At 42.0% G+C, this 21,892-nt stretch overlaps 1 protein-coding gene across 11 annotated transcripts in view; it reads left to right on the top strand.

The window, feature by feature from the left end:
- The window catches only part of ARHGEF28 (Rho guanine nucleotide exchange factor 28), a 344,670-nt gene that overhangs the window by 78,093 nt on the left and 244,685 nt on the right, over positions 1-21,892 (top strand). The window contains exon 1 of one of the 11 annotated variants that reach the window (XM_059878799.1): positions 575-7,013. The exons of the other annotated variants lie outside the window; for them this stretch is intronic. The gene's annotated coding sequence lies outside the window, so the exon portion shown is untranslated. Of the gene's footprint in view, positions 1-574; positions 7,014-21,892 lie in introns of those variants that run through there. 11 annotated transcript variants of the gene reach the window in all.

Genomic DNA, 21,892 nt, shown 5'->3' with positions numbered 1-21,892 from the left:
ACTGTGTGTAATTGAAGGTGTAATCTGGTGTTTGGTGATCTAATCAGTGCTGTAAGTAGCTGAGCTGAACCTCCTCCATTCAACCTCTTCTATCTCTGGGGCTTGGTGAAGTGTCCTTGAATTCCTTAGCTGAGCACACTCTCCCAGGCCCCAGCCTTCTGGAGTGGGACCCCAGGACAGGGCCCAGGGAGGCCATTTCCTAAGGAGGCTGTAAGTGACTTGGTCGCTTTGTTCTGTGCTCACCTGGTGGACACCTCCTTCCTGACTCCCACAGATTCCTTCTGGCTTCTGGTTCCTGTCGAAGGAAATCCTGTCCTCCAGATGCTGCCCCCTCTCTGCCTGTAGCTCCCCCGATGGGCCTCCTGTGATCAGTCCCTCTTGACCATCAGCTTGGAATCTTGGTATGTGAAGGCACCTTTGAGATCTTTGCCTTAGCCACTCGCACTTTGCAGATGAGGAAATCCAGGCTCTGAGAGGGAGAATCACTTATTTGACTATGTTAACTCAGCTGGTTTGACACTCAGGATCTGTAAATGATGTATTGGAAGCCATAACGTTTTTTTTTTTTTTTTTTTTGCTCAGAAAGTTTGTTGGTGGCAGATCCACAATAAGCCTGGGAGTTTTGCATCTTCACTAGCTAATCAAAATGACCTCGCCACTGCACTGTTACTACAACTTCATGTCCCCATTGGCCAGGTCCTCATTTTGTCCTTCACCACCCTGAGGTCTCTCTTTGAGCTTTAGGACATTGAAGAATGATGTAACTTCTTGGACTTTCAATTAAAGTATCTCTTTTTTCCCCTCACATTTTTTTTTTTATCCTGCTAAAGGATGCTGCTTGTCACTAGGCAACCCCTGACCCTCTAAAGCTCATTTGCTCACAAAAATCAGGGCCTGGGAATTGATGATCCTTGGTGCCATCAAGCTCTCAAGCTCCGCTTAATAGTAATGTCGCTAGTTCCAGTGTCAGGGCCCTGGTGAGGGTGTCTCTTAGCACATGTCCATTTAGCTAATTCTGGCTTTGAGAATGGGACCAGGAGGGGCATTTGCCTGAGATGAACTTACTGATCACATGTTTACTTTGTGCAAATTTGTTTTTAGGAAATTATCCTAAGTTTACCTGTTCTGACTTAAACAGGACGGCATGAGCATCTCAACTAATCGCTACCTGTTGGGTGGCTTCCTCCATTGTTGCTTGAGCTGGACTGGCTGAAGTCAGCGCTCCTTCTATGGCTCTTGCTTTCTACCAGCTTAGCTTGACCTTTTTCTGCCTGGTCTTTCTCTGCTTGATCCTGCTTTTACCTTTTGGCCTTCTCTCCTGCTTTCCCTAAGGAAGGGGCAGACCAACTCCAAAGCAGTATGTTGTTCTCACTGCAGAGCAGGAGAACCATGGTAACTGCCCAGCCCTGCCAGCAGTCACATGATGTCAGTTCCTGTGAAGTTCTGAGTGCCTTAGCTGCTCCAGGAGGTTCTCTGATGGTTCTGGCAGGTGTAGAGGGGGAAAAAACCACTTCTCAAACTCTAGCAAAATCTTCAACCTAGAGATGCTACATAAATCCTCCCTTAGTTTCCTCCCTGTCCAGGTTCTTAAAGAAACACTACTCTTTGCCCTCAGCACATTGGCGCTTGATGGTGCCCCCTTCTACTGTTATCTTGAGATGCAGGCTTCTGAGAAAAGACCTGAAGGTAAAATGTACAAGTGCAGGAAGCTGCTGGAAGAATTCAGTCCAGCACACAGCATCTCTGGAGGAATGTCTTTGCTGGTGTGGGCTGGGGGCTGTGGGTACATAAGTACCAAGTGTTCTTGTCGCATTTCCTGTGTTTCAGTGGCAGCCTCCACAGTTTTGGGTTACATGCAGGCTTGTGTCTTTTAATATAGAACTTGTAATAATTGACATTTTTGTTCTATTTGATTTTTAAAAGATGTATTGCCACCTTAAGCAAGAATTTTAGGCATGATGGGTGTGGGTCAGATTTTTCTTTGGGAGAACCTGCAGTAGAAGAAGTGAGATGTGAAGCAGTAAAAATGTTTTATTTGCTACATAGTGATTCTACATTCTCAACAATCCCTGTCCCGCACCCCTGAGGGCATGTGCTATATGGTTTGAAAACTGTTGTCTCAAACTCCTGACTCTTTTTCCTCTCTACAACTTGATCCAGTTTGGCTTTAACCGTGTTCTTTTGTTTGTCTGTCTTTTCCAAACTAGATTCCTGAAGGGCACTATTTGGCTCTTGCTCAGTCTAGGGTTTTTCTTAAGTCCCCATGAAGTGCAGTGAGTTTTTCCAGTCAGTAAGGATGTAGTCGAGAGGGAAAGAGAAAAGATCCTAGGACCTTACTCTGTCAGAGTCCACTGTGAGTGGAGAGGCAGACAGTCAGTAGGTAAACAAAGACAGAACAATTTCCACTTGTGATGTGCGTTAGGACCAGACCGTGGTATGGTATGGTAGAGAAGAGTATGTGTGTGAGTGAGGTTTGATTGATTAGAAACCAGAGTCCCTCGATAGCCTTCTGGTAGAAGCTCTGAGGCCCTGAAGTTGGGCCTCATGTACCCATGTACCCGCGGGATCGTCAAAGGCCCGTGTGGCTGGTGTGTGGTGGGGGAGAGGAGATGGGTTGGAGAGGTGGGCGAGGCCGCTCATGGAGAGCTTTGTGGCCAGGGTGATGAAGTGAGAAGTCAATGTGGGAGTCTTGGTGGGGAGATTGCCCACTCTGGTTTGTACTTTAGATGTGTGTTCCCAGTGGTCTCAAACTCTGTTGATCCTCTTTCAGCCTGTGCTCTTTGTCTGTTGCACTTTCTTCTCCCCTGCTTACGTGGGGGTTCCCCCAGCCCCCTGCTTTCTCTGGCAGCTCATTTCTCCTTGGTTTTTCAACCGCAGTTTCTCCTCGAAGACTCCCACACGCAGGCCCTCCTCCTGAACTCTGCCCCTGCTACATCTTCTGTTTCCAGCTGGCCTGTTGGCTCTTTCCACTCAAATTTTCAGCTTTGGCTTCAAATCCAGACTGTTATATTTTTAAAAACTTTTTCAAGTTTCCAAACCAATGCCCTTTATAACCTCCTGATTTGTGTTACTCTACCACCATTCTCCCAGGCATCCTGGCTTTAAATCCGAGTTTTCCTTATTCCTCTGTTACTGTCTTCTGTATTTGATCAGCCATCAAGACGTGCTAATGGTCATGACTGTCTATCTTCTCTTATCTGCTGTGATTCTCATTCATCTTTGGATTGATGCCTTTACCCTCTGCAGAGCTGCCTGTTTCTCAGACTTTGGACACTTTCTTCTCTCTTTCAGATGTTGGTTATCATCTTGTGTTCATCTCTTGTTTTGTACTCTTGTCTGTTTTGAGACAGGTCCTCTGAGACATGTCCCCTTTCTACCTTGGTGGGCTTTCTTTATTCTCTTATTTGCAGAACTTTGTTCAAACTGGTCCAGTTCCATAACCAGGAATAGCCTCAGGTTGGGGGCTAATTTCACTGTTAGTTTGGGAATAGATGGGAACCTTCATTTTGAACTTTGGAGACTTAAACCACTAAATTATTGTGGCAGAAACATTTGAATTTAGCATGAAGTTAGTAAGTAGTAGCTGTAGGGGTCGATGTGGATGAGAACTACTTGTAAATTTACTCAGTGAGGTCTTTGGGCTGGTTATCTTGGCAAAACAACTGTTTAAGGTTTAAAGCCAAAATTAAGGACCACTAAGCTGAGTGAAGGCTGCAGTCCATGGGGTCTCGGAGTCAGACACGACTGAGCGAGTTCACTTTCACTTTTCACTTTCATGCATTGGAGAAGGAAATGGCAACCCACTCCAGTGTTCTTGCCTGGAGAATCCCAGGGACGGGGGAGCCTGGTGGGCTGCCATCTGTGGGGTCGCACAGAGTCGGACACGACTGAAGCGACTTAGCAGCAGCAGCAGCAGGAATGGGTTACAGTGTGGTATTTAGGTTACAATGCTAGACATCTGTACAATGGGTATCTTTTTGGCAGTTTCCTAAGGCTTGGTTTCACTTTATGGGTTAAGTTACCATTTTGGAAGCTGTTTCTTATCTCCTGGGTATGTTGGCAGTGATCAGGATGTATTGTTACCCCAAAGTACCTTGGGCATAGCCTGTGGCCTAAAGGGCTGGGCTTTCCAAAGGTGAGGCTAAAATTCAAAGAGAACTACAGCTTTTTGCTTAAAAGGAATGAACTAGGAAATTTAAATTGCCACTAAATAATACTAGATTCACACTTAAGTAGGACAAATCATTTGGGGCAAAGGAAACATTTGGCTCCAATGAAATAGCTTAAAAACCAAACATTTCTAATAAACTTGTTATGTGCTCAACAGTGTACAGTATGTTCTTTAATGATTTCTCATTTAATTTTACAAAAACTCTGTGGGATAGGGATTATCTCCATCTATAGATAAGAGAATTTAGGTTCAGGGAAGCAAGGTGATGTTCTTTCATCTGGGCCAGTATCTGAGGTTCTCACTGAACTGAGTCAAGGCTGGCAACCCAGCTGAATTCTGCTGGAACTTGCATTTGAACCCAGGGTCTTCTGACTCTCACTCCAGGATGTTCTCAATTATAGTAAACCGTCCCTTGAACACCGACTTTTGCCCTTTGTTTACATCGAAATACCAAGTGCAGTGTCCAGTGTATGGGAGAGTTGGCAGACGTGTTTGCTGATTGCTTTTCTAGAGAAGCACTGAGGATGGAGATAAGATTGATCTCTGACTCTTAACAGGAACATTCTAGACAATGGCTGTGGTCACTGGGGAGTGGGTCCAGTTGACAAATAGACTGATAATTAAAGATGGCGCTTGGTCCATCTGTGAGATTGAATAGATCCCTTGTACTGTGAGCTCCAGCCAGACTCTGCTCTTAGTTTCCCCTGAGTCTCATGCATCTTCCTACCCCCGGACGTTTGTATGTGCTGTTCCCCATGTGGCATGCTCGTGCCCCTTCCCGCTGTGTAGAATTATCACTGTGCAGGTTTCAACTCAAATAATACCCTCAAAGTCCTCTAGACACTCTCGACATTTTACATTTTTGAGGAGATTTTGCTTATTGTTTTGTTTAATGTATCTTCTTTTTAGCTTGTAAACACCAGGACAGCAGAGATTTTAAACTTTCTCCACTGACTTTTCCAGTACCTGTTCAATGCCATGTTCAAAAAATATTTATTGGATGAATACTTGATTTTAATTTAGTTGCCTTCAATAAACAATGTTCTATGAACTTACAGTTGCTTGGTGGGGGAAGGATGGGAGGGAGGAATAGTTAGGGAGTTTGTGATGGACCTGTACACACTGCTGTATTTAAAATGGATAACCAGCAAGGACTTACTGTACAGCACTTGGTGCTCTGCTCAGGGTTACGTGGCAGCCTGGATGGGAGGGGAGTCTGGGGGAGAATGGATACATTCCTTTCTTGCTGTTTACCTGAAACTATCATGACATTGTTAATCTGCTATACCACAATACAAAATGAAAAGAAAAAAAGAACAACATTCTGTGTTCATCTTGGCGCATGCTTTAGTTTTGTTTGCTTGTTTCTGGATGGTTATGTGCCTTTCCCCAGCAGGTATGTGACCGTCCCTGTTTTGGGCTGGGGGCAGCCATGCTAGCTTTCTCTTCTCCAGGTGCATGAGAGTCAGAAAGACGGCCAAGCAGGAGGGGGAGCTGTCATCATGATGGTCAAGAAACTGGGAGGTTTGGGAGGAAATTGTCCTAAAGTTTGAATCCTAACTAAATTTGGAACGTACTTTATGGACTGTATCATAATTATGCATTAAATTAAGGAAGTCTTTGTGAGGTAGAAAATTCCCAGCTGAGAATTAGAATTTAAGAGTGGGGAAGTTCTGATAAAGTAGTAGGGAGTGAAAAGCTTGCCTTTTCTAACAGAGGATACCTGATGAGTCCCCGAACTTGGGAAGGATGATCTATGAACCATGTTGCATGAACTGCACCTCCGTTTGGCATCTTTACTGATAACCACCCAATATTCAGTTATTATGTTCCATGTCTTTGGGGGGGAAAAGGTCATGGCACTACTGCTGTAGTTGTTGAGCGCCTTGTAGGTCCCTATCAGACGTTTTCGCACGTGATCCATTTCACTATCACCACACGTGACTGTTTAGCAGAGGAGGTGGACCCAGAGATGTTAAGTGCCTTGCCCTGAGCTCATCCCTACATGCAGTCATTCCCATGACAAATTTTTGGGGCCAAGGGCTATATGAGGTCCAGGCTGGGACAAATCCAGGTTTTATGGGGCCTGAAACTTCTGCAGTTTTTCTCTTTCAGAAAAGGAATATAAGACTACAAGTATAAAATTAGATTGAAAGTAAGAATGATGAGAAATTACAAAATTGGAAAAAATTGACAAGTCCCATAAATATAAAAAATAGTCCCAATATTCCTCTTAGCCAGATGCTCCAGTATAACCTAGCAGGACGGGGAGTGTGTCTGGGGGAACTCAAATGAAAAGAGAGGGCACGCTTCACTGATGGCAGTTAAAGTGTCTCCCCCACCCCCAACTCTGGCATGAAATACAGAATAATTTTATTAATTATTTTTCCTGTAAAATTCACCCAACATACTTTGGGTGAACACGAGCTCTCAGCCAGATTTCCCAGTAGTCCCCATTGTTGTCTTCCTCTGGTCATGGTGACCACCCCGGGCTTGTACAGATCAGACTCTATCCACTTTCAAGATTACCTTACTGTAGATCAGACAAAACTGACTGTGTGAACGTGATGTTTAGGCTCTTCTAGGGCCTTGGAAGAGGCCTTGTGAACTGGGAGCCCTAAGCTTAAGCTTCACATGGGCGTTTGTGTGCATGCGTGTGTACAAACCTGGGGAAAGCGGGCTGCCCTGCCCTCAGTTTGCTAGTGGAGAGGCCACCGCACCCCCACCGAAAGCACTTAGTGGTCCTGTGATGAGTGGCTCGATGAAGACAAGCTGAGGATGCTCCTGAAACCCCGAGGGGCGTGGGGGACACTTTTCAGAGAAACGTCCTGGGTTGAGAAGGGTAAGTGTCAGGGTAAAGCGCAGCCCAGATAGAGGGTGCTGAGTGGGAGGGTGCATGCCCCGGTGAGAGCCCTCTGGAGGGGAGGGTTGAGGTCAGCCTGGGGAGGAAGATGCTATGAGATCGATATTCAGATGGGGGCAAAGCGGGCATTGAAACCCAGGTCTTCAGACTCTGCTCTACTACAGTATATGATGATCCATGCATTCTCTGGGTTCTCATACTTAACTTTGCAAACTCTTTCCCTCCTAAACATAGAGGAGACCATCATTCAGCCTTTTCTGACAGATAGCAGAACTGTGGAGGGCAGAATCAGCAGTTTGAGTCAGAGAGGGGGTGGGGGACAGTTCCTGAGTAACAGTGAGAGTTGTACTCCTGAAACAGTGACAGTACTGGCATCCACGTGGGAACCCTTTGTGGGTGCATGGCTGTCAAGATTCCATGTTTCCCCAGGAACTTGTCTCATTTAAGCCTTCCTCTGTTTGTGAAGATCAAGAGGATCCACTAGAGAGGGAAATTTAGGGGGAAACTCAAGAAGCAGTTTAGAAGCAGTTGCTGGTCTAGATCATGTCGAAGACTTTATCTTCTATGGAATTCCACACGGAAGTATGCACTTCTGTGCCAACTTGTAATTTGAAATGCCCAGGCTGTGGAGCAGCACGCAGATGAGGGCTGGTCTCTGCGGTTGATCTGGTCTGTGGGCAGTGGTGACTGTGGTGGGGAATTTGAAAATCTAGGTCGCTAAAACCGAATATGCTTAAGAATCTGACATAATCGTTTATTGTTTAGTATTTGGTCATAGTTATTAAAAGTGACTTTCCAGAAATTGGAAATATAGCTTCTTTTATTTCCTTGAGAACAGATAATAAAAAAACCCACAGGAAAAATGAAATGGTTACTGAAGTATTCATTTTCAGCCGATATTTTCAGCACATGGTTTAATAAAGTTGGATCATTAAAGCATCAATCCGCTTAAAGGTACTTGGCCACCCATAAATTTGTAGGTCAAGTAGGAATCACACATCTTGCCATTTAAAATCATCATAAAATGTTGCAGTGCATATTTTGGTAAGAAATTGAAAACACTTTGTGTAGAATGGAATGTAAAGGATTAGTGGTGCAAACAGGAGTTGAATGGCTATGTGCGTGAAGTCCAAGACGAAGTCCAAGACTGACTTTTCTAATCAGTTGTCTGCTTTATTTTGAATGGTGACTATCTGGTTCTTTATTACCTTCCTTGTACCCTTTTTAAATAAAGGTATTTTGGAAAAGTTGCACACCGATAAAATAACGTTTTAGCCAGAGAGTACCCTATTTGAATAAAACCCAATAGTGAATACTCTTGATAATCCCACCAGTTGTATGTTTGATTTCAGATTTTTGTAAACTAGGTTTGTTTGAACTGGAAGCACCCTATACATCTTTGTGTGTTCTTGAATTTTAAAAAGACTTTTGTACATGAGTGGTAAAGCTTAAACATGAAAATAGATGATATTTGTCAAAACCACTGACTGAATTCAATAGTCAGCTCCCCCTCTCAGGCAAAACAGGAAAGAAATAGGCCAAGATGCGGTGGGCATAAGTTAGAATGTGGCAGTTTGTTGGTGGAATTTCTGTGGGTGGCTGCCATTGTGCTTCAGTGGAACTTGAGGTCGCTGGGAGGGATATTGAGCCATTAAATTGTATGTAGCTCTGCTCTTGATAAACTGTCAGAACTTTTGAAGCATTTTTTGATAGTGGAAAATAGAAGTACCTTCAACTTCCACAGACACGTAGATAAACTTATGGTACGTTAACGTACTCATCACCCTCCTTCTCCACCCTTGCTAACCCCTGGCAATCACTAATCCATTTCCTGTCTCTAGAATTTTGTCATCTTGAAAATGTTATGCAAATGAAGTCATGCAGCATGTGATCTTTTGAGGTTTGCTCACTCAGTATAATGTCTTTAAGGTCCATCCAAATGTTGTATCAGTAATTTATTCTTTTTCATTGATGAGCAGAATTCCATGGTATGGGCGTATCATAGTTCAACTGTTCACCTATTGTCTTAGGACATTTTGGCTGCTTCATATTACTTACTATAAGTAAAGCTGCTGTGAACAATTGTGTAGGTATAATTTTCATTTCTCTGGGATAGATGTACAGGAATGAAGTTGTAGGTTTGGTTATTGTATTGTTTTGTTTTAAAGGAAGTGCTAAGTTCTTTTCTGGAGTGGCTGTAGCTTATTACATTCATGCCTATAATATATGAGAGATCTAACTTCTTATCTGCATTTAACATTGTCAATATTTTTATTTTTAGCTGTTCTCAAAGGTGTGTAGTGATAGCTTTTTATAGTCTCTGCTGCAGATTTTTCCCCCTTTATTCTGGTAAAATATGTATAGCTCATTTTAACACTATAACTGTATATAAGTATACAGTTCAGTGACATTAAGTACATTTATATTGTTGTATAACCATTACCATGATCAACCTCTAGAACTTTTTCATTTTCTCAAATGGAAACTCTGCACCCATGAAACAATGACTCCCCAGTCCTCCTTCCCCCTCCCTGGCAATCACCGTTCTGCTTTCTGAATCTGAGTTTGGCCACTGTAGGCGCCTCACAAGTGGAAGCCGACCATGTTTGTCATTTTGCTTCTGCCTTCTTTCATTTAATATAATGTTTTCAAGGTCTGCCTACGTTGCACATCTCAGAATTGTATTCTTTTTTAAGGCTAAGTAATATTCCACTGCATATGTACACTAGACTTCATTTATCCATTCATTTGTTGGACATTGAGTGGTCTCCACCTTTTGCTGTTGTGAATGATGATGCTATGCACTTTTGTGTACAAGTTTCTAAGTCTCTGGTTTCAGTTCTTTTGTGCAGATATCTAGAAGTAGAGAAGTAGAATTGCTGGATCACGTGGTGTGTGTGTGTTTTGGTTGCTCAGTTGTGTCTGACTCTTTTCCACCCCATGGACTGTAGCCCGCTAGATTCCTCTGTCCATGGGGTTCTCCAGGCAAGAATACTGGAGTGGGTTGCCATTTCCTCCTCTAGGGGATCTTCCTGACCCAGGGATTGAACCCAAGTCTCTTGCTTCTACTGCAGTGGCAGGCTGGTTCTTTACCACTAGAGCTGCCTGGGAAGCCTGGATCACATGGTAATTCTATGTTTAATTTTTGAGGAACCACACAACTACTTTACACAGTGACTGTGCCATGTGCATTCCTGTCAGCAGTATATGGCACTGGGGTTTCTAAGTTCTCCATGTCTTTGCCGAAACTTTTTTATTTTTGATAGTAACCATCCTCATGTATGTATAGTGGTCTGGTACAGATTTTGATAAAGAGATTTGAAATGTTTAGGAGGAGATTAAAGTTAATTTACACATCCCTCTGAAATTGTAGCTATTTCTCACTATCTGAATATATTTGGATCTTGAATTCAGATAACAAGAGTTAATGTGGTAAGTTCGTATAGCGAAGAATACTCTAGCTAAATCCTTTTGAGTAGGGAAAGGTGAGAGTTCAGATAGCAATATTTTAATCTAAAAAGTTATGTAAATCTGACTAAAAAGCCAGAAGAGACAGTGGGAGTTTAGAGAGTGGAGATTATTTTAAAGTCATTTGTCATGGACAACATTGCAGGGAAAGCTCAACCAATTTATGTAACTACGTGCTTTATGGTTAAATTGGTGACTTTAGGTCAGATTGCCTGAATGATGTTTAAAGAGAATAACTTTCTATAGTGCCTTGCAAATTCAAACCCAGAGTCTTTTTGGGTTTGGGGTTTTCTGAACCTCACTTTATTGATTCTTTGATTCCTAGAAGATAGGAAGAAATAGAGACTCTGGCCCCTTTTGGGGGCTTCCTGTGGAAACAGGTCTCCTGAGGGACGGCACTTAGGAAGGCTCTCAGGCCTCTGGCCTGGGTCAGCCCGGAAGCCCCAGGGAGGTCAGGGAGGGCAGGTAACTCACGGTGGTCATTGCTTGAACAAATGTCTATTGGGCTTACCTGCTACCTTCCAAGGATTGGTGAAAGTTGGGTTATGGACCTTGTCTCTTTTCCTTTCACAGTTTAGGGTAGTAACTGGGAAATCTTAATTTTTTTACCTATCCTTTGCCAAAAGTGTATGTGTGTGTATTGTGAATATTACCTGTATATGTAAACTGCATATTCACTTTCCATCATCATCTTTGTTTAAAAGAGAATTTTAAAAAATAAGTGACTTAACATGGGTGTATGTGTGTGTTGAGGGGGGTGGTGCAGAAGAATGGGAAGGTGTTGGGGTCTGAATGTTGTGTCCCTTAAAATTCATATGCCGAAATCCTAATGCCCAGTGAGGTGGCATTAGTGGGTGGGGCCTTTGGGATGTGCTTTAGGTCATGAGAGTGGAGCCCTCATAGATGAGATCAGTGTCTTTATATAAAAAAGACCCCACTGAGCGCTCTTGCCTCTTCTGCCATTTAGGTTACAGTGAGAGGATGGCCATCATTGGAGAAGCATGCCCTCACCAGGCACTGATCACGCTGGTGACTTGATCTTGGACTCCTCAGCCTCCAGAACTAAGAGGAATAAATGTCTGCTGTTTATAAGTAACCCAGTTTACGGTATTTTATTATAGTAGCCTGAATGGACTAAGACAGGAAGGAATGGGAGAAGGCATTTAGGGCATTTCCTGCCTGGACTGAGGTAGATTTCTGGGAGATCCGTGCTTCTCCCCACTAGAGTGATGAGTGTTGCTGTGTTGGCCGTGTGTTAAAGGCCCTGACTGGGGAGGTATCCATCCATTGACCCAGGATAGATAGTGAATCTTTTGAAAGTATCTAAAAACAAAATAAGAAAACAAAAAAGAAACAAAAAATCCCACCATTTACCCATTAGAAGGGAACTGGTTCAATCTCTTTCTCTTTTATTGTTGTTTAGCTGCTCAGTTGTGTCCGACTCTTGACACCCCATGAACTGTAGCCCACCAGGCTCCTTTGTCCATGGGAATTCCCAGGCAAGGATACTAGAGTGGGGTGCCATTTCCTCCTCAGGGGATCTTCCTGACCCAGGGATTGAATCTGCCTCTCCTGCATTGGCAGGCAGATTCTTTACCACCACCAGAGAAGCCTCTCTTTCTCTTTGGAGGTTGCCTTATGAAAAAACAAGATGGCCTTTCCAAATGCAAATCCAGTCAGCCTGGAGTTAGTAAGCCAGGCTAGGAACCAACTGAGAATTATTAGTATTTTTTTTAAAGGCTTGTAAAATGAAAAATTGCATACAAAAGTAACTTAGAAACTAGAGGAGGAAACTTGAAACATGATCATAGTATAACTGACTTCGCTTGCTGACAGCCAGCAACCGCACGGGATTACTAGAGCTTAGCCCCTTTAAGAGCTCCTGGTAGTTAGGAAAACAAACTCCAGGTCATTTTCAAGCAACGATTTATGCAGGGTAAAGATGGCTCTGAGTTCTGAGAGGAGGGAGGATTCTGTTGAAGGACATTCTACATGTTGACCTTAACTTCTTCCAGAGTTGGCTTTGGCTCATGATCTTTGCTTAATTCTAAACAAAGTGATTTTTACTTTTTCATTTTTGCTTCAGCTCTCTGTTTTCCTGTAAGTAGGGTGTAGCCTTTTATCTTGGCCACGTGATCACCTTTATTTGCCAGATTTTTTTTTTTTTCTTGGCCTGATTTAGGCAGGAGGCATTTTGATTTCCTTTTCCCTCAGCGTATTTCTTTGTTCTTTTCTGACTTGCTCAATAAGTATGCCATTAGAGTTTGACACCCCAAAGTGAAGACTCCTTTGTGTCCCCAGGAAGGCCCATCAGTTCATCCTAAAGCTGTTAAATCGCTTGGGTTTGTATTTGTGATTGGCCAGCAGGTTCAGTGACCACCACAGTGTCACTGCCTGGCAGAACTCCCAGATGAGCCAGGAGGCTCCAGCATGTTAGGACAGCTGGTTTACTGGGATGTCATCTCGTGCATCATGGCATACTGGGGTTCCTGCTCTGCTGTTGGTTAATATTTGGTAGACGCAGGGGGAGAAGATAGGAGGTTCGTATACATAATTTGGGTTGGGTAGGTGGAGCACCTTTGAGTATGTTGAAAGATTTAATGTTTTGGGAACTGAGATACTTAAAACAGTTTAGAACTGTGATGTTTCTGTACTTGTGGCCTGTGACCTCTTTTCTTAGGTGACATTTAAATCTATGAATTACTTGGTCTTCATAAAACATTTTATACAAGCAGAAGATGTTTTATATATTGAAAGCCATTGACATGTGTGGACAGAAGCAACTGTGTCCTTATTAAAAATAACTTTAAAGATACACCCTTCCTTGCCCCTCCTACTTTGAGTTATATCCCTCCCCGCTCTGTTCTAGCTGTTAACAACCTGTGTTACTCAGCCAATGCTTCCACCTTCTGTGTTGACTGTACTAGCTTCACACTTCCTACTCAACGCCCTCTCCTTCCAGATTTGGGTTAACTGTGTGATCTTTGAGTGAATGTTAAGCAGCTTGTGCACTTGCAGAGTAAGCCCTCGGTCAATATTTATGGCCTGGACTCGTCGTAAACACTGTGATCAGCCAATCCTTCCCAATTTTTCTATAAATAAAAGCCACCAGGTGCCCATTGCCCCAGCTAGGTTAGCCCCTTCTCTCCACATCTTGAGTGTGCATGCCTCTGGAAGAAGAGGTGGACATTTGACTTTAGGTATTGATTTTAGGGCATGAGAGAGGAAGCGGGGAGCAGAGAAGCCCACTGGAGGAGACCTCGTCTTAAAGTCCCTGCTGTGCACCAGGGGAACTACTGTTTCTGGCCAGTGTTTCTGGGGATGGTGATTTCCAAGAGCACTTCTGAAGTTGGAAAGAGGAGTTTAGAGACCGTGTTGTCGTCTCAGGTGCCGACCTCCGATGACAGGAGAGGTGGTGGCAGTGAGTAGAATGGCTTTCTGCTAGGCGTGTGAGTGCATGCCGGTGAGTGCCTGTCTGCAGCCTTCGGGAGAGCTGAGCTGTGTGGCTGTGTTCTCAGGACCACGGCTTTTTGTGGTGGTGAATTCCACTCAGGTAGAATAAAATGTTTATCCCAGGATGCTTAGGTAGGTCCAGCAGCTGTCAGAGCCCTGAGTGGGTCTGAGGAAGCCAAGGGTCTGTGTGTTTGCACACCATCTGGCCAGGCTGCTGCAGAAGGGCTCTTTGGTGAAAGGGGCAGAAATAGCTCAGACAGGATGCAGATGAAATCCAGTGTGTTGTTTTAGCCTCTGAGGTAGGCCATTCAAGTGAAGATCATTAAAAATCAACCAACCAACCAACAAAAGAGCACTGAAAGTGATTTTGATTTCTGTGTGTCACAAGGTAAGTGAACTGTGGGAAAATGAATTGTTATTGTTGAGTCGCTCAGTTGTGTCTGGCTCTTTGTGACCCCATGAGCTGTAGCCCTCCAGGCTTCTCTGTCCATGGGATTTCCCAGGCAAGAATACTGGAGTGGGTTGCCATTTCCTCCTCCAGGGGATCTTCTGGACCCAGGGATTGAACCCGAGTCTCCTGCATTGGCAGGCAGATTCTTGACCACTGAGTCCTGAGGGAAGCCTCTGGGAAACATACAACATCTTAAAATAGATTCTGTTCAAGTTCATACAGGCTTCCCTGTGACTCAACTGGTAAAGAATCCGCCTGCAATATGGGAGACCTGGTTCGATCCTTGAGTTGGGAAGATCCCCTGGAGAAGGGAAAGGCTACCCACTCCAGTGTTCTGGCCTAGAGAATTACATGTTCTCCATTTTGGGGGCTTCCATGATAGCTCAGTTGGTAAAGAATCCATCTGCAATGCAGGAGACCCCAGTTTGATTCCTGGGTCAGGAAGATCCGCTGGAGAAGGGATAGGCTACCCACTCCAGTATTCTGGCCTGGAGTCCATGGGGTCGCAAAGAGTCAGACATGACTGAGTGACTTTCACTTCACTTCACATCAAAATTCATGTATTATAATTTGTCTGTTTTCTCACTGGACTCTGAGTTGTAAGAAGAAGGACTTGGCCTTTCATTGCTGAGTCCTGGGTACCATGCCTGGTACAGAGAAGGTGCTCAGTAGACATTGACTGAATGAATGAAACATATAAAGGTAAATGGTGCTGACACTTACAGATCCTGCCTTGTAAAGAAATTCTAGGTGAACTAAGAAGGTTGGAGAGAACAATCCCAGTCTGTGATACTCTGTTTAGGAGGAGGAGACATTTGGATAAAGGCCTTGGATGAGACAAGTTGTGGTTACTTATGGGAAGTCAAGGTGTACCGGGGGGTAAACAGCTTCCTGGATAGGAGTTCTCTTCATTCCTCTCCTTTTCCTTTCCCTTCCCTTCTTGCTCCTGCTTTAACATCAGCAAATATGATTATCTGAGGATATATATAAGTAATGTGTGACTTTAATCCTTAACTCAAAGGAGGAGGAATAAAGCTCAGAATTTATGGACATATGTTAAAGTCACTACTATTTTGTGGGAGAGAATTTCAGGTGATTATAGGAGCAACTATTGGGTTGGCCAAAAAGTTCCTTTTGTTTTTAAGTAAAAATAAAAAACACATTTTTCATTTTCATCAAGAACTTTATTGAACAACATATTCACCATTTTGCTCCACTACTCACTGCCATTTTCAGGCAACTTCATAATTCCATCGTCCCAAAACTTTATCTTTTCGAGCAAAGAACTGTTCAAGTGCCTTTTACAATCTTCCAGGGCTTGGACATTTTTTTCCTTGAGAGAATTTTCTAAAGACCAAAGTAAATGGAAATTTGAAGGGGCAATGTCTGGTGGATATGGCACGTGAATCAGAACTTCCCAGCCAAGCTGTAACAGTTTTTGCCTGATCATCAAAGAAACATTAGGTCTTGCGCTTATCCTGTTGGAAGATAATGGATTTTATGTTGACGAATTCCAGACACTTTTCCTTGAGCTTTTAGTTGGTCTAATTGGGAGCATTACTTGTTGGAATTAATTGTTTGGTTTTCTAGAAGGAGATCATAATAGAGGACTCCCTTCCAATCCCACCATATATGTAATACCACCTTCTTTGGATGAAAACTGGCCTTTGGTGTGCTTGGTGGTGGTTCATTTCTCTTGCCCCACAATCTCTTCCATGCCACATTATTGTACAGTATCTACTTTTCATGACTCATCACAATTTATTTTTAAAATGAAATGCTTTCATTATGTTTCAGTGGAGAATCGCAGGCAGAAATAGGGTCCAAAAGGTTTTTTTGGCTTAACTTATGTGGAACCCAAACATTAAAGTGATTAACATAACCAAACTGGTACAAATGATTTTCAGGGCTTGATTTGGATAATTTGAGTATGCCAGCTATCTCCTGCATGGTATGACATTGATTGTTCTCAGTTAATGTCTCAATTTGGTTTCTGTCAACTGGTCTACCTGACTGAGGAGCATCATCCAGCAAGAAACCTCCAGCAAGAAACTTCACAAGTCATTTTTGACCCATTCAATCAGTCACAGCACCTTCTCCATACACTGCACAAATCTCTTTCTTTTTTTTTTTTGTTTTTGTGTTTTAGTTGTGATTTTACCTTTCTGGAAATAATAAAGCATAACATACCCAAATGTTGCTTTTTGCTTCCATCTTCAATGTTAAAATGTCTACACAAAAATTCATCAGTTTAAAAAAAATGCATGCTGATATGACAGCTGTCACAATACAGTCTAACAAAATTGTTTCAAATGAAGTTAAAGACAACTACGCACTACTGGAGCCATCTTATGGAAAAAATCAGATGAACTTTTTGGCCAACTCAAACATAATTTCATTTTTTTCTGGGCACATAGTTTGTAGGGCCTGGAACAAAATGAAAATGTAGGGACCCCGAGTTCAGGATTATTGAAAATCTCAAGATTGGAGCAGCAGACAGACTGGGACCCTGGACAGTCACAGGCTGTGTACCCATAAAACCAGCCCTGAGGTTATTCAGCATCCTGTCTTTCCTTAAAAATCTGCCCACTGATTTTAGCATTCATTTGCATACCTTCCTACAGCAGTTATTATTGTGATTTTTTATTGGCAACTTTTATTTCCCTCATTTTTCCTATAGTTATTAATTTGAGTTCTTCTGCAAGGAAATTCATATCAGTATAGACTCATGATACTTATTTTCTTCTTTGGGTTATAACCAGATATTCTTGTTGTTATTTACTTGCTCAAGTTTTTCCAGCTCTGGATATTAGGAGATCTTTCAGTTTGGCTCTCTGAAATACTGTCACCTGTCTGTGTTGTTGTTGGGAATTCTGTAGTTTTTGGCACCGTAAGATGTTCCAGGCTGATCTTGTATTTTCCGTGACTCAGCTGTTTCTCCAAGGAGCCTTGGTTCCTTTCTATTGGAGAATGGTGTGTTGATATCAAGATCTGAGTCCCATGTATGCTCATTGCCACTGGAGTGTCACTGCTTCGAGGCCCTCTCAGTGGACAGAGCCTAAAAATGTCTGTATGTACATTAACCCATGGGTGTACAACCTATATATTAACATAAACATCAAGTTCATACTCAGTCTTTGGTCCAGCACCAAAAGCTTACTCTAGTATTCACCCTTTGCTTATAATTCTTTTGACTATGAGAAACTTGGCTTTTGTTAACTACATGTATTTACTTATCGGTTTAAACTTCATACACTGGTTATTGGTAACCTGAACTCCTGTGAAACCATATATTTACCAACTAGAGTATAGTGCTTATGTCCAACGTAGTTTGTTCTTTATCCTGGGTAGTTTTGTTATCAGTGGATGTTGAATTTTGTTAAATACTTTTTCTGCATTTATTGAGATGATGTGGTTTTTCTTCTTTAGTCTCTTAACATGGTGAATTACATTGGTGTTTGAATGTTGAGCCAGTCTTGGATTCTTGAGATGAACCCCACTTGGTTGTGATGTATTATTCTTTTTATGTATTATTGAATTGAATTTCCAAACATTTTGTTGAGTTTATTTCTATGTTCATGAAGAACACTGGTCTGTAGTTTTCTTCTTTTATACTGTCTTTGTCAGGTTGGGGTGCTAGTGTAATTCCACTTTCATTTGAAGATTCCCCATATACAAAGAATTCTTTCTTTGTTCATATAAAATATGAGGAAATACAATGGTTAGTAATATTAATGCTATGATTCTACAAGTAGTCTACTTTTTGACAGTGAAAGTGTTAGATCTCTCGATTTCTGTTTACCTCTCTCCTTACTGGTGAGATGGATGCTTTCTTTTTGGTATCTAAGTGCACCCCAGGGCCAGTGCAGCTGTGTATCTTGTTACTAACACTGTGCCAGGCTTCTCCAAAGGGCAGTGCCTGAAGTTCTAGCCAGCCTGGGCTCAATTTGCATAGAATTTTGCATGCATGTTAAGCAGTGGGGAGAAATGGGAAATAAGTATTTGGAACAAACATAAAGTTCAGTGAACTTTCCCCTTGAAATTATTAGCATGCTTCCATTATACACAGAACAATGGAAAAGTCCTCATTAAACTAGCAGAACAGAGACATATTCCTAGTACTTGCATTCCAGGCTCTTTTTTTTTTAATTTAAATTTATTTATTTTAATTAGAGGCTAATTACTTTACAATATTGTATTGGTTTTGCCATACATCAACATGAATCTGCCACGGGTGTACACGTGTTCCCAATCCTGAAGCCCCCTCCCACCTCTCTCCCCATACCATCCCTCTGAGTCGTCCCAGTGTACCAGCCCCAAGCTTCCTGTATCCTGCATCGAACCTGGACTGGCGATTCATTTCTTATATGATATTATACATGTTTCAATGCCATTCTCCCAAATCATCCCCCGCCTCCCTCTCCCACAGAGTCCAAAAGACTTCTATACATCTGTGTCTCTTTTGCTGTCTCGCTTACAGGGTTATTGTTACCGTCTTTCTAAATTCCATATATATGCGTTAGTATACTGTATTGGTGTTTTTCTTTCTGGCTTACTTCACTCTGTATAATTGGCTCCAGTTTCATCCACCTCATTAGAACTGATTCAAATGTATTCTTTTTAGTGGCTGAGTAATACTCCATTGTGTATATGTACCATAGCTTTCTCATCCATTCGTCTGCTGATGGACATCTAGGTTGCTTCCATGTCCTGGCTATTATAAACAGTGCTGCGATGAACAGTGGGGTACACGTGTCTCTTTCAATTCTGCTTTCCTCGGTGTGTATGCCCAGCAGTGGGATTGCTGGGTCGTATGACAGTTCTATTTCCAGTTTTTTAAGGAATCTCCACACTGTTCTCCATAGTGGCTGTACTAGTTTGCATTCCCACCAACAGTGTAAGAGGGTTCCCTTTTCTCCACACCCTCTCCAGCATTTATTGCTTGTAGACTTTTGGATTGCAGCCATTCTGACTGGCGTGAAATGGTACCTCATTGTGGTTTTGTTTTGCATTTCTCTGAGCATGAGTGATGTTGAGCATCTTTTCATGTGTTTGTTAGCCATCTGTATGTCTTCTTTGGAGAAATGTCTGTTTAGTTCTTTGGCCCATTTTTTGATTGGGTTTGTTTATTTTTCTGGAATTGAGCTGCAGGAGTTGCTTGTATATTTTTGAGATTAGTTGTTTGTCAGTTGCTTCATTTGCTATTATTTTCTCCCATTCTGAAGGCTGTCTTTTCACCTTGCTTATAGTTTCTTTTGTTGTGCAGAAGTTTTTAATTTTAATTAGGTCCCATTTGTTTATTTTTGCTTTTATTTCCAATATTCTGGGAGGTGGGTCATAGAAGATCCTGATGTGATTTATGTCGGAGAGTGTTTTGCCTATGTTCTCCTTTAAGAGTTTTATAGTTTCTGGTCTTACATTTAGATCTTTAATCCATTTTGAGTTTATTTTTGTGTATGGTGTTAGAAAGTGTTCTAGTTTCATTCTTTTACAAGTGGTTGGCCAGTTTTCCCAGCACCACTTGTTAAAGAGATTGTCTTTTCTCCATTGTATATTCTTGCCTCCTTTGTCAAAGATAAGGTGTCCATAGGTGCGTGGGTTTATCTCTGGGCTTTCTATTTTGTTCCATTGATCTATATTTCTTTGTGCCAGTACCATACTGTCTTGATGACTGTGGTTTTGTAGTAGAGCCTGAAGTCAGGCAGGTTGATTCCTCCAGTTCCATTCTTCTTTCTCAAGATTGCTTTGGCTATTCGAGGTTTTTTGTATTTCCATACAAATTGTGAAATTATTTGTTCTAGCTCTGTGAAAAATATCATTGGTAGCTTGATAGGTATTGCATTGAATCTATAGATTGCTTTGGGTAGTATACTCATTTTCACTATATTGATTCTTCTGATCCGTGAACATGGTATATTTCTCCATCTGTTAGTGTCCTCTTTGATTTCTTTCACTAGTGTTTTATAGTTTTCTATATATAGGTCTTTAGTTTCTTTAGGTAGATATATTCCTAAGTATTTTATTCTTTTCGTTGCAATGGTGAATGGAATTGTTTCCTTAATTTCTCTTTCTATTTTCTCATTATTAGTGTATAGGAATGCAAGGGATTTCTGTGTGTTGATTTTATATCCTGCAACTTTACTATATTCATTGATTAGCTCTAGTAATTTTCTGGTGGAGTCTTTAGGGTTTTCTATGTAGAGGATCATGTCATCTGCGGCTCTTACCCTCGTTCATGAATTGCCCTTCTCTCAATGCCTTTTGGAGGAGAAATGGAGGGAAACAAGTGAGTTGTGCAATGATATAAATTTTTTTCTGGGATTGGAGATCACTTCTTTGTTTATTGATCTACAGAGTATAATTATTTAAACATAATGAGCATTTGCTGAGAATATTTTTTAAAAATTACTGTATGTTGTGGTTTCCCCACATGTAATTATATTTCCTTTCACTTTTACTTCCAGTAAAAGTGTAACAGCCTTTTACACTTAAGCCAACAGCCCTAAGAAAATAACACTATATGAAAACCAACTTTTTATGGAAATGCACTATTTGATGAAGCAGTTATTATTGTGAGAAATTCTTAACCTCCCCGCATTGGCTTTATTTGTTAATGTGGAACACCTGTTTCCCAGTTGCCAGGTTCATGAAACCTATTGCCCAAGTATATCCTGGGGACTAGTTCCACTGTATATTCTCAAATGCTTCTAGCAGTTCTTCTAGGATCTCTCTTTTGCTTTCTTCCATAATTGCTTTGTAAAATTCTTCATTTTCATTCACTGTGTCCCCCCCTCTTTCGCCTCTCCCTTCTCTCTTTCTCCTCCCCACTTTCCCCTTCTGTCCCCAGCTCCCCTTAGCCCTCTGCCTTTCATCGCTCCTTTCCCCTCTCCTCTCTCTCCTCTCTGTTCCTGGCCTGGTTTTGGGCATCCAGGGCTAGGTGTCAAATCCCAGATGCTGTAGTTTTCTAGCTGATACAACTTACTTTGCCTCTTGGAATGGGTGAGGACTGACCCAGGGGCAGGGAGTGGTAGGGTAAGGGCACAGAAGGACTAGAACTTTCCAGGCCTTGTTGACTTCAATTCTGAATAAATAGAAGTTTCTGGCAGAACTATTTGAGGTGTGATCTTGACATGTTTGTGAACATTAACCACCACTCAGAAGTCTGGAGGAAGGGAAATATGATGGTATGTTTGGAGGAAGGGGCAGATCAGCTGTTAATCATCCCGAATATGTGTTATGTTTATGAGATGGACTTTTGTAACTAGGGAAAAACATGAAAAGAAATTTTCATGATGAGTTAAATATTTTTGTTCTCATCTTGAAGGAGGGAATACTGAGTAATTATGTAACGGCTCCCAGGTTGAACTATCTTTTCCTCTTTAACTGCGCGTTTTGTCTTGCCTTTAGCACATGTGTATTAATACATGTATGCAGAATTTGAAATGGCAAATGGATATCTTTAAAGAGAAATTATTAGTTCCTCACC

This window comes from Bos taurus, chromosome 20, assembly GCF_002263795.3.
Source record: "Bos taurus isolate L1 Dominette 01449 registration number 42190680 breed Hereford chromosome 20, ARS-UCD2.0, whole genome shotgun sequence".
Lineage (NCBI taxonomy): Eukaryota > Metazoa > Chordata > Mammalia > Artiodactyla > Bovidae > Bos > Bos taurus.
The sequence above is the reverse complement of the archived record's forward strand: the minus strand, read 5'-3'. Positions and strand labels throughout refer to the sequence as shown.